The sequence below is a fragment of the Gavialis gangeticus genome, unplaced genomic scaffold, assembly GCF_001723915.1.
Source record: "Gavialis gangeticus isolate Ggan-Ray unplaced genomic scaffold, GavGan_comp1, whole genome shotgun sequence".
In the NCBI taxonomy this organism is placed as follows: Eukaryota; Metazoa; Chordata; order Crocodylia; family Gavialidae; genus Gavialis; species Gavialis gangeticus.
Window position 1 is genome coordinate 105397728 of NW_017729024.1, and position 14640 is coordinate 105412367.

The 14640-nt window shown below is 45.9% G+C and overlaps 1 protein-coding gene across 7 annotated transcripts in view; it reads left to right on the plus strand.

Moving 5' to 3' along the window:
* The window catches only part of MLLT3 (MLLT3, super elongation complex subunit), a 268280-nt gene that overhangs the window by 195110 nt on the left and 58530 nt on the right, over window positions 1–14640 (plus strand). The gene's annotated exons all lie outside the window — the stretch shown is intronic.

Genomic DNA, 14640 nt, shown 5'->3' on the forward strand with positions numbered 1-14640 from the left:
GGGGGGGGGGGGGTAGGGGGATGTATCAGAGATATAAGAGAACAGTAAAGGAAGGCAATAATATTAGAAACTTCATAAGCATGAATATGGAGAAAAGCACCATTGAAGGGCAAGGTTAAAATTGCTTATTAGTTCAGTGTTGGTATACTTCTTACTTGCTTGGCCAGGGTTGAATTTAGTTATACAGATGTGAAAACAAGAAACTAAACACTACTTTTTTTAACACTATGGCTTCCCATATCCTGATTTTGGAGGGCTGACCTGTGGCACAGAAATCTGATTGCATTTTTAATATTAACAGGGCTAATTCAAGCCCTGTTTTGATTAAAATATAGCTTTTTGTATCTCTTCTTTACTTTCTCTGTGGGGAAGATGCCTCCATGACAAGTCACTGACTATATGCTGTTATGGAAGTTTTTACAGCAATTTTATGTTAAGTGTTAACGTTTCTATTGTGGGAGCTGCTAGTAGTCATGACCCGGGACCATTACATCTTGTTCTTGGACAGATGTTTTACGTAGCTGTGGTCCTACCTTACAGAATTCATCTTGTAAGATCACAGCGCATACACAAAGGAGAGGTAGCAAGGGAGTCAAATCTACATATATTTCTGTGTGCATGTTTATGACTATTTTTAGTTTGAAAATTACTGAAAAGCAGGTTTTAACAACAGCCTATTGGTCTGCCTAATTTTGGCTGATGCCATATTGCTGTTACAGTAGGATTAGGTCTTGAAAGGGGTTAGACGAAAAAGAATAAGATCATAAACAAGAGGTATTTTGGAAGCAAGGTGAAGGTATGGTTTTTGGGATGAGCAGGTGGATGGTTAAGCTTAGTGTCATTGGTCAAACAGCATGGTAGAGAAACAGTGAAGGAAGAATAGGTAATATCAGAGAGAGAGACCTATGAAATTCTTGGAAGTTAGAAGAAACCGTTACTGGATATAGTCACTGGAGAAGGGCTTTGAAAAGGGCCATTAACCTCTCTTCAGAAGTCTGTCTTATGTATGTTGGAATGGGATGAAAAGAGGGTTACAGGCATCAGGACAAGAGATGAGGGCCTGGATGAAAGTTTTAGCTGTATGTGTACTGGACACTTATGAAAACAGCAGCAGCAAGATTGGCTACAACATAGCTATGCGGGTGTGAGAGAAATGGTGTCAAAGCTGACTCCTAGGGATAGACAGGTAACATGGTGGTGTGAAATAGGGAAATAGGCTTTGTAGGAAAGACTGCGAATTTTGTGTTGTTAAACTTAGTTGAAGCTTTTGTAGGGCATCCAGAAGGTGATGGAGAGAGCAGCTGAAGTGGGGTTTTTAGGAGATAGAGGGAGGGTATAACAGTAGGCTTATGTGACTTATTCTTTTAGGTTTTTTTAATAGCAGATAAGAGTGAATCACTGAAGTCGTTCACAGAGTTTAAATTTTAATTTACATTGTAATTTTTATGTATTATAATTAAATAATATATTTTGCCTTTGTTCACCTGTGATATTCATGTTCCTTTTGGTATGGAAAGGGGGCCAGGAAAGGGCATGTCCCAGAAATATTGATTAAGTATGGGTCTAGTAATCAGACTCATTTTGAGATATCTGAGTAAGTTGGTTGGCTTTATGCCTTTCTTCCAGAGGAGGTTTTACCAAGATTTATCTTTACATGAATTTTTAAGTAGCATTCTCAAAATATTGTGTGTATCTGGTACCAGGTTAATGATGCGCTTCCAGACTTCCAACAGGAAGCTGCTTGAAAATATTTGCCTCTGTTAGTGATGCGTTTTACCATCTGTAGATAATATGCCACCTAGTCTTTCAGACTCCTGCTAGGTCCATCAGCACTTCCATCCAGTGTCATGCATTGCAAACATCTATATATGTGTCCTTCCACCTGTGATTCAGCATTCTCCCTCTCTTCACAGCAGCAACATTTGTGTCAGATTGGTTGCTTTGCAGCCTACATATCAACGTTCAGGGAGGTTAGCTGAGTTGCTACTAGTCCTAGTATGGTAAGCTAGAAATTACATTGGGGAAAGTTGTAAAGGTTCCTGTGATCTCTTCCCTTGCTGTTGGTGAGGGGACATTATTGTCAAGAAAGTTACAGGAATGTCAACTGAAAGGCCTTTGCTGCTGCTTGTTGCTTCATCTATTGGTAGGGAAGTGTGTGTAGTTCTAAAATTCCCCAGTCAAGTGCCTGAGGGGGAAGTATTCCCCAAGCTGAGTAAAAGAAAGGGTAGGGGATGAGAAGGAGCAGCTTGTCCCTTGTGCACTCTTTCCTTTCTCTTGGTTTGCCCTGTGAGCCCTTGACTGCTAGTGGTTTCTCTCAGCATGGCACTTTTTGCTTTTGCAGTTATGAAATGTTTACATGCATATGGGGTCTCCATATGTCCCTAAAATGCATATTATAGTGATCCAGTCTTGAGTACTTGTGGGCATTTAGTGCATTAGGCAGGAAAAAGAAAAGTCCTATGAATGTTAAATGGACAGAGTGCTCAGGAAGTCTCACTAAAGGTGAGTTTTTTATGCGTTCTAAGTGTTTTTCGTTTTGGTTATACAGAATAATATGTCATTCTTTGAGAGAGATATTATCATATTGTTACTTAACATATTTTGAAGAAATAAAATTGTAATGAATTTTTAGTAGCAGAAGTAAGACACTATTGTGAAACTGTTTTCCCTCCTGAAAAGGTCAGTTCTCTAACCAATCTTGATCATTTTCTAAAATATATTCACCTTATACAGGAAAACTGAACTTGGAATAATAAACTGACCTAAGGAATTAACTCCTACATTCCCCCACCAAAAAATTGTTTACATATTTTCTTTTCTGAAAAATATGTATCTAGCTGGACTACCCATATAATTCAAAATGTAACTTGCTTCTGAGGAGTAAGCATTTTAACCATTTTCTTTTGGCAGACTTGATCTACCATAGTTTGTTTTGTTTTTTTTATAGTGCAGTGAGTTGTGACTGAGAGAATAGAATTAAAATACCCTTGAGGGGTGGAGAAGGAATCTCGTTGAATGTCTGCCTTACGTTTAGGGATGGAGATGGTGGAATGGCGGAGAGGAAGTTTTCAAGTCACCCAAGTCAAATCTTTCTTTTCCTGAAGCCTGTTGCGTGCCTCCGTTTCCCCAACCCTATTCAGAGCCCATGTTTAAACTGTCTGGAACAGGCAATAAACAGCCTGCTGTGGAGGCATCAGTGTTAGGTTTTCACTTGATGGAAACTTGTCACAGGTGGAGAAGAAGGTCTTTATTTTATTTCTGAAGTGGCTTTTTAATGACTGATCCCCTGGTGCATGGAAAGGTTGTAAAACACAGAAGGTATGTAGCTGAACAGGATCCCCTTTATAGCATGGCACTAGTAATGCTATACTTATGGTTGAGATGGTATTTTCATTTGAAACCTCTGTTGCCAGCTGCACAACTTGTTCAAAAAAATTGCCACTGAAGCTAAAATGTTTCATGCTTGTTGTTAATGCTGAGCTGAATTAATTTATAACATGCTAAAAAAAGACTACAGCATCTGTAGAGTTATCTTGGCACTGCTTAGAGCTTCATAGACAAACTATAAAGTGATGTTTAGTTTCAAAAGTTCGGTTTGCTAGGCATCAGTGTTTATTAGAGAACAGTCCCACAGTAAAGGCATGAGCTCTTATTTGACTCTTCAGTCAATTAGTTTCCCCTTAAAATACAAAAGCTTAACCAAAACTAAAACTATTGTGGCATTAATTGTGATTTTTAAAGGTACCAAAATGAAAGAAAACTGTGTGGCTTCAAGAGCTTTGTAGTGGACTTGATAAAGAACAGGAATTAGAGTTATCTGACACCATGATGAGCATTTAGGATTCATGGTACTTATGTTTGATTTAGGATTTTATTTACTGTAGTTCTTCCGCAGTTGACTCTTCTGAGTATCCATGTTAAAATCTACAGATTTCTTTGTTTATGCATAATGTAAGATTGCATGACACAAGCCCATTTGTGGTGCTGTTTATAACTGTCTCTGATTGTAGTACCGCACCTGAGGAATGCATTGCCACTGAATTAAAATGAAACTGAAATGTTATAGTTACTGCTCTGGCTGCTGTTGTCTGTTTGAAAAGACATCTTGTTGCTCCTTCAAAGGGGAGCTTCTTGCTCTGAGCTCCCATTCCCATCATTCATGAAATAATAGATCCTGAAATAGATGGGCCTTCATGGCAAGAAGTGGCATATTAAGAAGCAACAAAAGCTCTATGTCTAATGTAGCACTGAAATAAGTTTACTATGTCTGACTTTCCAGAATGTGCTGTTATCAGGTCAGCCAATTACATTACCTACTGCTACCCTGACTCCAACCAGTGACTGCATTCATCATTTTTTCTTCCAAAAAGTCATAAAGTAAAATTTGGAATCATAAGTCAGTTAATCCTGTTCTTCTGGTAGTTAAATCACCAGAAGCAATTGTTTAAGATAACTATTCTTAGAGTTTTCTTCAGTGCACATATTAAAAGACATGATGTGATAAGGGCCTACCACATTTTTCTGTACAGTTTTTTTTTTATTGCCAATATATTATAATTTTTGAGCAAATCAACAAATGAGACATAAAAGAGAATGGATTGACTTAATTTATTTCCATTTTCCAGATCCAAGTTAGAGAGTAGAACAATAAGGAGATTAAAATAGTCATGTGGTAAGAGCTAAAGTTCTGCCGATGACTAGAAACTAGCTAACAGTGCAGGTTCCCCAGGAACTTAGTCAGTGATCCCTCTAGATGAGCATAATTCTTTAATGATTCTGGAAAAGAATGATGAGCAGGGTGACAGTTATAATAGTTATAATATGCAGGTGGCATAGGTTGGTCAGAACAAGTGAAGAGTGGGGGTAATTTCCAGGGAATGTAAAAAAGCTGGGCAGCTAGAGGATAAATGAAATTCACGCAGCCTGGTGCACTATTATCCATGTGTTGGAATCTGGGGACGTTTTTAGACGTGGTGTGGGATGTGGTGCCAGGTGCTTTAATTAACAAGTTGTGGTAATTAAAAATGCCTGTGCATCATGTGTATTAGCATCCCCATGCATCCCTCGTACTGAAAAAATGGCAGTGGGGCACTTTGAACTGATGCTCATTGAACATGTTTTATTTCAAAGAACCTCACCATCATTTTTTCAGTGCGCAGATGCACTGGGATGCTGATGCGCATGATGCGGAAGGCTACCAGAGTGCATCAGTTTCTATGCTACAACAGACCCTATTTCCAGTGCGTTGGAGCAGGCTCCACACAACTGTATAGAAACCCTGGGAATTTAAATGACATTTATGCGTTGATGGATTTCTAAACTTAGTTATAGCAATGTGAAGGAATTTGCAGAACTTACAGCACAGAGAGTTGGCAGGGCTGCAGCTGCAGCCCGGAAAGGAAGGAAAATACCCACCCAATTTCCGGAGCAGCATCTCACTTAGGATTGGCAGAGGGAGGCCACTCAAAAGTATTTCCAGCCCCGGAGAGGGGCAGAGAGGGATTGGTTCCCTGCAGGCTGCAGGGAGAGAGGAGTGGCTGAGAGTCTCAGCAGGCAAAAACTGCAGAACATGCCTGAGTAACGCTGTGGGTGTGACCCTGAGGCAGGAGGCCTGCAAACAAGTGGCTAGTGGCAATCTCCAGAGTGGAGCTGCAGCTGAAGATCTAGAGCAAGAGAGTCCACAAGGCCTGAGAGAATCTCTGGAGTGGAGTTTTCCAACAGAGGATCCAGAGGAGGGCCTGAAGGAAAAAATCTACAGTCACAGGTGGAGCCTTCCTGCAGAGGGGGGAAAACCCTAAAGAGACTATGAGCGTTCATAGGGGTGCAGGGCAGGCTAGCACACAGCAAAGAATGTACTAGGGGATTGTTTGCCTGAATTATGGTGATTGAGAGGTTGAGCACGTGATCACGAGGAAAGAGGACATTGCCAGAACCTGACAAGAAGGCTGAGAAGCAGCCAGGATTTTCTGTGATTTCTTTTTGCTGTTTATTTTGATTTTTTGAGCACAGGCCAGGACCGGCCGCTGGAAGGGTGTACCCAAAAGAGGCACTAGGATACCCTGGGGTAGGGGAAAATAAGGTTACAACAGGCAGCGCTGCAACCTGGCTGCAGAATAATATGATAAACACCATCTGGAGAGGCTAGGCTGGGGTAAAGGGGAGGTTAAGAGCCCCACAGAAGACACAGGGATCAAGACCAGGCAGGATCACTGTGGGGATTGCCTTCCAGGAATATATAGGTCATCAAAGTCATGGCAAGTGAGAAAACATAAGATCCACTTCTGGCAGACTGGTGATCCAGAGCCAATGTCTGCCCTGTCGCCACCTGTAGGCAGACGAGCGCAGGGCAGTACTAGCAAGCCCTGTAATACCTACAGACATCACAAGCAACTTGCTCACTATAGAGTGGTTGTTCTAAAGAATAATTGTAGTCAAAATGTTATGCAATTACTGTGCATAAATCAATTATGTCCTCACCTTACACAGTTTGTTCCAGCCTGTTTGTGCTTCCAGATAGTAATCAACTATTAGTTACCTGAATCTAGAAAGCTATTTCTCCAGTGGGCATATTTTTACATAATTATATACTAAAAATGTTTGAAAATGTTAAAAATGTTTTTCTTGCATGTGCTGGTCAAATCCTGTTTTTCCCTTTTGTAGCAGGTTTACTGTCTAGAATGTAGCTGGATCTATTGCACAAAACTTACTTTCTTTCCCTAATTGATAGTTCACTTTGTGAACATTCAGTATATTTTCAGTAGCCAAGCATCTGGATTTTTGTTCCTAAGATGGCGGTTGCTCCTTTTCCTTTGTCTTTTTTTTTAAACAATAAACTCAAATTAGCTACCAGATGACACAAATATTTCTGGAATTTAATTATAATGATAGAACTGTAATACCAGAACATTATTGTGTTTAATAAGAATTGTAGTCTTGTTTGCTACTGAAGTAATTTCAAGTTACGGCTGCATTTTTATACTTGAACTGAAATACTGAAGGCCGGACATAATTTGAAGCACTATCCATAGCTGCTAGCTTTAAAGTAATGAATGATTTACTTAAGACATTTCTGAAGACTTTCAACGCATGATAAAAATGTATTCAAATCAGTAAATGGGTATAGAATGCCAGATTTGATAGAAACATATTCACATAGTCATACACCACTCTGTATAAGTATGCATGTGTGGACATATACGTAACCTATAATTAGTATATAATAATAGATACAGTAGCTATACAGGTATTGATATCTATTCTAGAGTTGAAGTTGTATCTTTGAGTTTAGTCATGCTTCATTTCTTTCATATTTCATTAACTGTATGTAACACTGTCACAGGACACTAGAGTGCCTGCTCCTTTAAGGGCAGAAACTGCCTAGAGAGAGGCCCCTAGCAGTCAGTCAGGAACCCCACAGCTGCAGGTTACCATGGCAGCAGGAATGAGGAAATTAGCTTGCACCTGCAGGTGGTCAGCTGACTGGAAGAGGCGGGGCCTGGGGCACACATAAATCCCAGGGTTGAGACTAGAGGGCAGTTCTCTGTCAGCAGCTAAGGGGGAAGGAGCTCTCTTAGAGGAAGCTAAGTGGAGATGGTTGACTGCCTGTTCTACTTCTGGTAGGATTAAGAGGCTCCAGGGGCTCACCAGGGACCCTGGCCTACAAGGCATTTAGTGCTTGGAGGGAGGTTCAGTGGTTTTAAAGGGACAGAGCACACCCCTGAACTGTTTGCATTGTTATAGCCCAGGGGCTCATATTTTGATTTCTGTTTGTAAACCGGTGGGTTGGGCTGAGGCTATTGGGGAAGGAGGAGGCCTCGTTGGGGGCCCACTACAGTGTGGGGACCCCAGCGCCAGGGACACAGTGACAAAGGGGGTGAGTGGACCCCAGTGTCAGGGGCATGGTGACAAAGGGAGTGAGCAGACCCCAGCACCAGGGGGCACAGAAAGAGAGACAGGGCTGCAGAGAGCCCAGCGATGACTGGAGGCCAAGTTAAACTAAGGCCTCGGAGGGACAATGTGTGAATGCCATCTGCAAGACTTAGGGCATGGTAAAGGGGCAGTTTGGAGCCCCTCATCTAGCCCATAAGGCTGAGGGTGTCCTGTGAGGCATCCATTTTGAGCGGGACCCAAAAAAGGGTCCAAGAACTGACACGGTCAGCAGGGTCCATCAGGACCGTGTCTAAATATAAACTTGAGGGCAGCCTCCCTATATTATAATTACCAGCAAGACGTGGCAGGTGAGGAAAAGGGTGCCCATTGGGTAAGATTGGCATTGTTACAGAGCCCTAGGGACATCATGACCATCCCTGGGGACCCCATCCCATGACAAACATGCCAGCATCCCAGGAGTGGCCATGATGCCTCCTGCAGGTTCTGTGACTGTGCTCTGCTCCACCCATAGGGTGCCTTCCTGTCTCGCCTGCCACGCCTTGATGGAATAATGATAAATGGGGAGGCTGCCCCCAGACCTTTGCGTAGCCCTGGTTCCACTGAACGCATACTGGGGTCCCTGAACACCCTACTAGTCCTTACTGATCCTCAGTCCCTCGCTGGTCCTGTATAGTCAACTGCCCAGCAGGGCACCCAAAGCCTTAAGGGCTAATTGTGTGGCTCCAAATCCTCCCCTACACCGTGCCCCATGCTTTGTGGGTGTTACTGTCAACATTGTTGGGGTTTCGGCCTCCCTGGCTTCTGCCCTTTTAATTTGGCTAGGCCTTTTAGCCTAGGCCCACTGTGTCAGACCTGGTTTTGAGGCTCTAGCATGCATTTGTCCCTTCCACCACTGGGCTCCTGGCTCCTGTCTGCCCCTGTGTGGCTTCACCTTCTCTGGTGCTAGGCCCCTGTCTCTGTGCCTTGCACTATGTCCACTCTGGGACACTACTTACTAGAGCCTTGAGCCTGCCTCTGCTACTAATGGGACCTCCATAAACCTCCCATATATTCCCAACACAAACCTCTGCTTTAAACACAATGTAAGCATAAGTCCCCTGTCCCTTTAAGAGTGTAAGCTTTCACTCACTAATACAGCATCCTGGGCTCCTTGGGCACATCTATACATGCACTTTAATACTCTTTAGCCTATTTTAATATGCATTAAATGTCACTTTAAACTGTGCTTTTTAGTAAATATGCATTAAGACAGGCTAATGAGCATTTTCCCAGTACCTCACAATGGAGATACTAGATTTTAACGCACATTAACTAAAGTGCATTAATGCACATGTAGATGCGCCCCTTGTGAGCTCCCTGAGCCCCACTATTCCTGCAGGTAGCAAAGCTGTTGGCCCAGCATCCCTGGGTGGCTCTCCATGGTAGGAGCTCTATCCCTTGTGGCTACCAGGGAGACATTTCTCTGCCAGCCCCAGCCTTGGGCTTATATGCCCCCAGGGCCCTGCTTACATCCGGTCAGCTGACTGCCTACAGCTGTCTGCTAACTGCCTTATTTGCTCTGTTCCCTGGCAACTGGCAGCTGCTGTGCCCTGCCTGTCCTGCAGTGTTGCATGGCTGGGCTGCCTTTATTTGTGGTACACTGTGGTAAATTAGGAGACTGAATTTAAACTCACTAAGAACAAAGTTATTTGCAGATTTTGTCATGAAAAATTATATATACATTCTCCATATTAAAAATGTGTACTGTGTTTCAGAGACTTGGTTGGGACAGAGTTGACTGTTTTATTAACAAATCATCCACAACTTTCACACTTCATCCACTAAATTTTCTTTAAAATATTTCAGACATGGGCTGTGATTTGAGATTTGAAAAAAAAAATCACGTGAAAAGTTACCCCTCAAAATTTGTCAGTGATATAATTCACTGGCTATGATATGGTGTGAAGAAAATATTTTCATATAGAATAGATTCTCCCAAAGCTAAAATTTCATTTAAAACAATGTTTTTAGCACTTGTAATTACAAAGATACCCTTGAGAACATGACTGGCATATTGCAAAGGTTTCCTTCTCAGCAGAACTCTGGGTACCAGCACCGTGGAGTGCTGCTGTGAACTCCCAGCCCTGGGGGTACCCCTGCAACTGGGTGAGTGCAGGTGCCACAATCCCCCAGTGCAGGAGTGCCCCACCAACCTCATGACTGGGAGATCCCAGTGGAATGTCCCCACAGCTGGAAGATCACAGCAGCTGAGGTGGCTCTCAGCCATAGGTGCTTGCTTCTTGCTGGTGCAGGAGGAACCTGAGATTCGGTTCCCTCTGCAAAAGCAGTTAGGCATGATGGCTTCAGAGCTGGCTTAGCCCTTTAGCGGGCCCTAGGCAAACAAACTTGTGGGCCCTGGGCTGGTCAAGAACCCCTGCTCCCTACCCTGGCACTGGTGAGCGGGGTTTGGAGCCACCACTAGGAAACTGCTGCTGCTGTCGCAGCGAAGGAAAGGGCAGAGGTGGATTTTTTAAAGGATTTTTGGGGCTCTGGGCAAGGAGAAAATTGGAGGCCACCTCACCCCACAGGAGCTCTCTGAGCTGGCCTGGCCTCTGCCTGCAGCACTAGACACAGTGGCACAGACACACAGAGACACATTTTCCCCTCTCAGGACCTCACCCACTCACGATCACTTTGAGGTTGCCTCACCTTGCCAGGAGTTGCCTGCAGCTTCATTTAGCTCCTCCATAGCCATCCCTCCCAGTGCCACCACCTGCCCGCAGAGGCACAGCTCAGCGCTCCTGTCCTGGCATGGACCCCAGAGGCATGGTGCAACACTTTTGGCCTGGCCCAGCCCTGGCCCTTCCCTCTCCCCTTCCTGTCCCCACCCCAATGGTGGAGGCTTGCAGGGAAGCGAAAGCTAAAGCTGAAGTTTTTGTCATTTTTGTCTCCCCCTCCACTGATTGGCTGAGGGGCAGGGAGATAAAAACAGCACCAAGTTTAAAACCACGGATTCCAATTTGCTGCTGCTGAGGATCTGGGGGACCCTGATTGGTAGTGGACCCTGGGCTCAGGCCCAGCTGGCCCATCCATTAATCTGCTTATGGGGAAGTGAAAGGAGGTGGATGGGACCATTCATGCTGCTGCTGCAGAGGGAAGGACTGTGGTCCCCGGCAACTCAGGACCGTAGGCATGCCCACATGTTAATCCAGCCCTGGATGGAATCTAATGTGGAATCCCACAGTCACCCCTCCTGCCATGTACATATGGTATGGCAGGAGGTGCAATTGTGTGGATCAAGTGTTTGGTCCCATTGCACATTTACCTGTGTGTATAGAGGGGCCCTTAGGAATTTTGACATTTATTTTATTTCTGTTCCTCTGTTCACTTATTCTTGCTTGTTGGCAAGTGTGGCAGGACGGGACCTAGGGATGCCGTGACCTCCCCTAGCGCCCCCTACCTACCATGCCAAATCGGTTTTCATGCACCCTCTTTATCTCGCCCGCCACATCTTTGATGTTAATGTAGTAAAAAGGGAGGCTGCCTTCTTTCCTCTTTGGCACGGTGCCCTGATGTATCTTGGCTACTGCTCTGCCTAGTTGCCTCGGTGCACTCCAGCCTCAGGGCTACGCGTGGGCCCTACAGTCACCCGTGCCCTCACGGGTCCCCGGGGTCGTCTCCGTTGCCCACCTGCGCCCTCATGGGCGCCCCCTCGCTTCCCTCGCGGCTCTCACCCGCACTGGGGCCTGTCTCCTGTGCTCTCGCCTGCACTGGGGCCCGTCTTCCGTGCTCTCGCCCACACTGGGGCCTTGCTTCGCGATCCCTGCCTGCACTGGGGCCTTTGCCTCGCGATCCCTGCAATCGAGGCTCAGGTGGCCGTAGCCGTGCCTGGCCCCCAGATCCCCTTCTCGGGTCTTACACCCCACTGGGGCTTCCCACAATTGGGCTCAGGTGGCCATAGCCGTGCCTGGCCTCCAGACCCCCTTCTTGGGTCTTACGCCCCACCGGGCTCCTCACAATCGAGGCTCAGGTGGCCGTAGCTGTGCCTGGCCTCCAGACCCCCTTTCTGGGTCTTGCGCCCCACCGGGGCTTCTCACCTGCGGCCACACTGGGGCTTCACAGTCGAGGCTTAGGTGGCCGCAGCCGTGCCCGGCCTCCAGACCCCCTTCTCGGGTCTTACGCCCCACTGGGCTCCTTACAATCGAGGCTCAGGTGGCCGTAGCCGTGCCTGGCCTCCAGACCCCCTTTCCGGGTCTTACGCCCCACTGGGGCTTCCCACAATTGGGCTCAGGTGGCCATAGTCGTGTCTGGCCTCCAGACCCCCTTCTTGGGTCTTACGCCCCACCGGGCTCCTCACAGTCGAGGCTCAGGTGGCCGTAGCTGTGCCTGGCCTCCAGACCCCCTTTCTGGGTCTTGCGCCCCACCGGGGCTTCTCACCTGCGGCCACACTGGGGCTTCACAGTCGAGGCTTAGGTGGCTGCAGCCGTGCCCGGCCTCCAGACCCCCTTTCCGGGTCTTGCCCCACTGGGGCTTCTCGTCTGCACCCACACTGGGGCTTTACAATCCCAATACTGCCCACACTGGGGCCGGGGTCGATACACCCCAAAACACGGCGCCCTCTCCGGCGCCAGGAACCCCACCCTACTGGGGAGCTCCTATGAGGCCTCCTCTAACCCCTACAGCCTCACCCGGTCCCCCGGTCTTATACAACAACAAACAACCAACATAATAACCCAAGCCAATCGGCTGTAACTCAAACATAAGCCTCCTGGCTAGAACCTAACTCTAAACAACGTTCTCTAACCCACACCTTGAGCAGGTCCAAAGAGGTGATCCTCCCCCTCTATGCAGCACTGGTCAGGCCGCAGTTGGAGTACTGCGTCCAGTTCTGGGCGCCACACTTCAAGAGGGATGTGGACAGCATGGAGAGGGTCCAGAGGAGGGCCACTCGCATGATCAGGGGACAGCAGGGCAGGCCCTATGAGGAGAGGCTACGGGACCTGAACCTGTTCAGCCTCCAAAAGAGAAGGCTGAGGGGGGATCTTGTGGCCTGTTACAAACTGGTCAGGGGGGATCAGAAGGCATTGGGGGAGTCACTGTTCCCTCGAGCACCGCCAGGAGTGATCAGGAATAACGGTCACAAGCTGGCAGAGGGTAGGTTTAGGTTAGACATCAGGAGGCACTATTTCACAGTCAGGGCGGCTAGGGTCTGGAACCAACTTCCAAGAGAAGTGGTGCAGGCTCCTACCCTGGGGGTTTTTAAGAGGAGGTTAGATGAACACCTTGCTGGGGTCGTTTGACCGCAGTACTCTTCCCTGCCATGGCAGGGGGTCGGACTAGATGATCTGCTCAGGTCCCTTCCGATCCTAGAAACTATGGAACTATGAAACACCATATCGCACTCATAACTAATGGCTTATACCTTCAGGCCTTTCTCCTTTCTTTCCTTTCAGGGTCAAGCTCTTTTCCTCAGCCTAACCGTGCCCCTTCGACCCAGCAGCCGGTCAAGAGAGGGAGGGAGAGAGAGAGAGCACCCACAGCCTCCTGTCTTTGTTTTATGGTGGTCAGCTGAGCCACCAGGTGCTGGCCCTTAGCTCCTCCTGGTTGCCCCTAGCAATCAGCAGCTGAGTCCATACTACTGTGTTTCAGTAGCAGGCACCTTAGTGCCCTGCAACAGCAAACATCAAACATTTTTTCTTCATTTTTCTTTAAGCTTTATTACTTTTCAAATGTGTCATTATTTTTAAATAGGTTAAACATTAGCAATGGCAGCTGACTTGATGTTCCCCACACCATAGGTCTTTTAAAAGTATCAGTAAAATTTACATGAACCAGTAAAGCCATCCAGAAGCTGTTGTATATTCAGACAGTTGGAAAACCCACATAGACGAAGGAATCATTTTACTGGCTTTGTTATGAAGGGTGTAAAGCAGCAAGGGGAAGGGAAGGGAGGGGAGGAATGGCCTATAAGATGTATGGCTTTATTGAGACACAGGGAAAATAGCGCAGTCCACTTACAAATTCCAAAGACCGCTTTTATCTTTGATTTCCACCCGCCCCCCCCCAAGAGCAGCTTTGAGAGAAAATTCAATGACAGGATGTTTTAGTTAAAGAAAATTTTGCCTGCCTGCTTCCTATATGGGACAGTGCAGCAGCATGATAACAAAGTACTTGACCTTTTTGTTTTTGCTGTCTGCACTCATAAAATATGGTGATGTTCGCATAATATTTGTGTGAACTGCTACCTGTTGCGTGAAATGGGGAAATACAAAGTCTTGGGTCCATTTGGAATGTTTCCTCGGCCAGAGCTGCCAGTTTTGAGTAGTGTAATAACCAAGAAGACAATGGTGTAGTAATTTTTCTTATTCATCACAAATTTGCTGGACCTCACAGAGGGAAATGAACAACAATCCTAGCCTTGGCTCTAAAGAAAGCTACTGTAGAGAAATTATACAAATGATGATCAGAAGGATGAGCATGTGTTTAAGAATTACAGGTTGATTTTTTTTTTTTTTAGTTATGTTCTCATTATATCCCAAACACCATAGTCTTGGATGGAATTTCTCACAACCCTCACTGCTTTTTAAGTGAGAGCAGAGTTCGATTCTGTAAATGCAGCAAAATACACACAGTTCCTCATGGAGTCTGATTATTGTGCTCCCCTGACTTTTCAACATGTGTTGCTGCATCCTCTTTTTCTCTGTCTGTATATAACCCTGCAATTAAGGTATTGCCATTATTATTAGCAGTTTTGGGCATCATAAAGCCTAT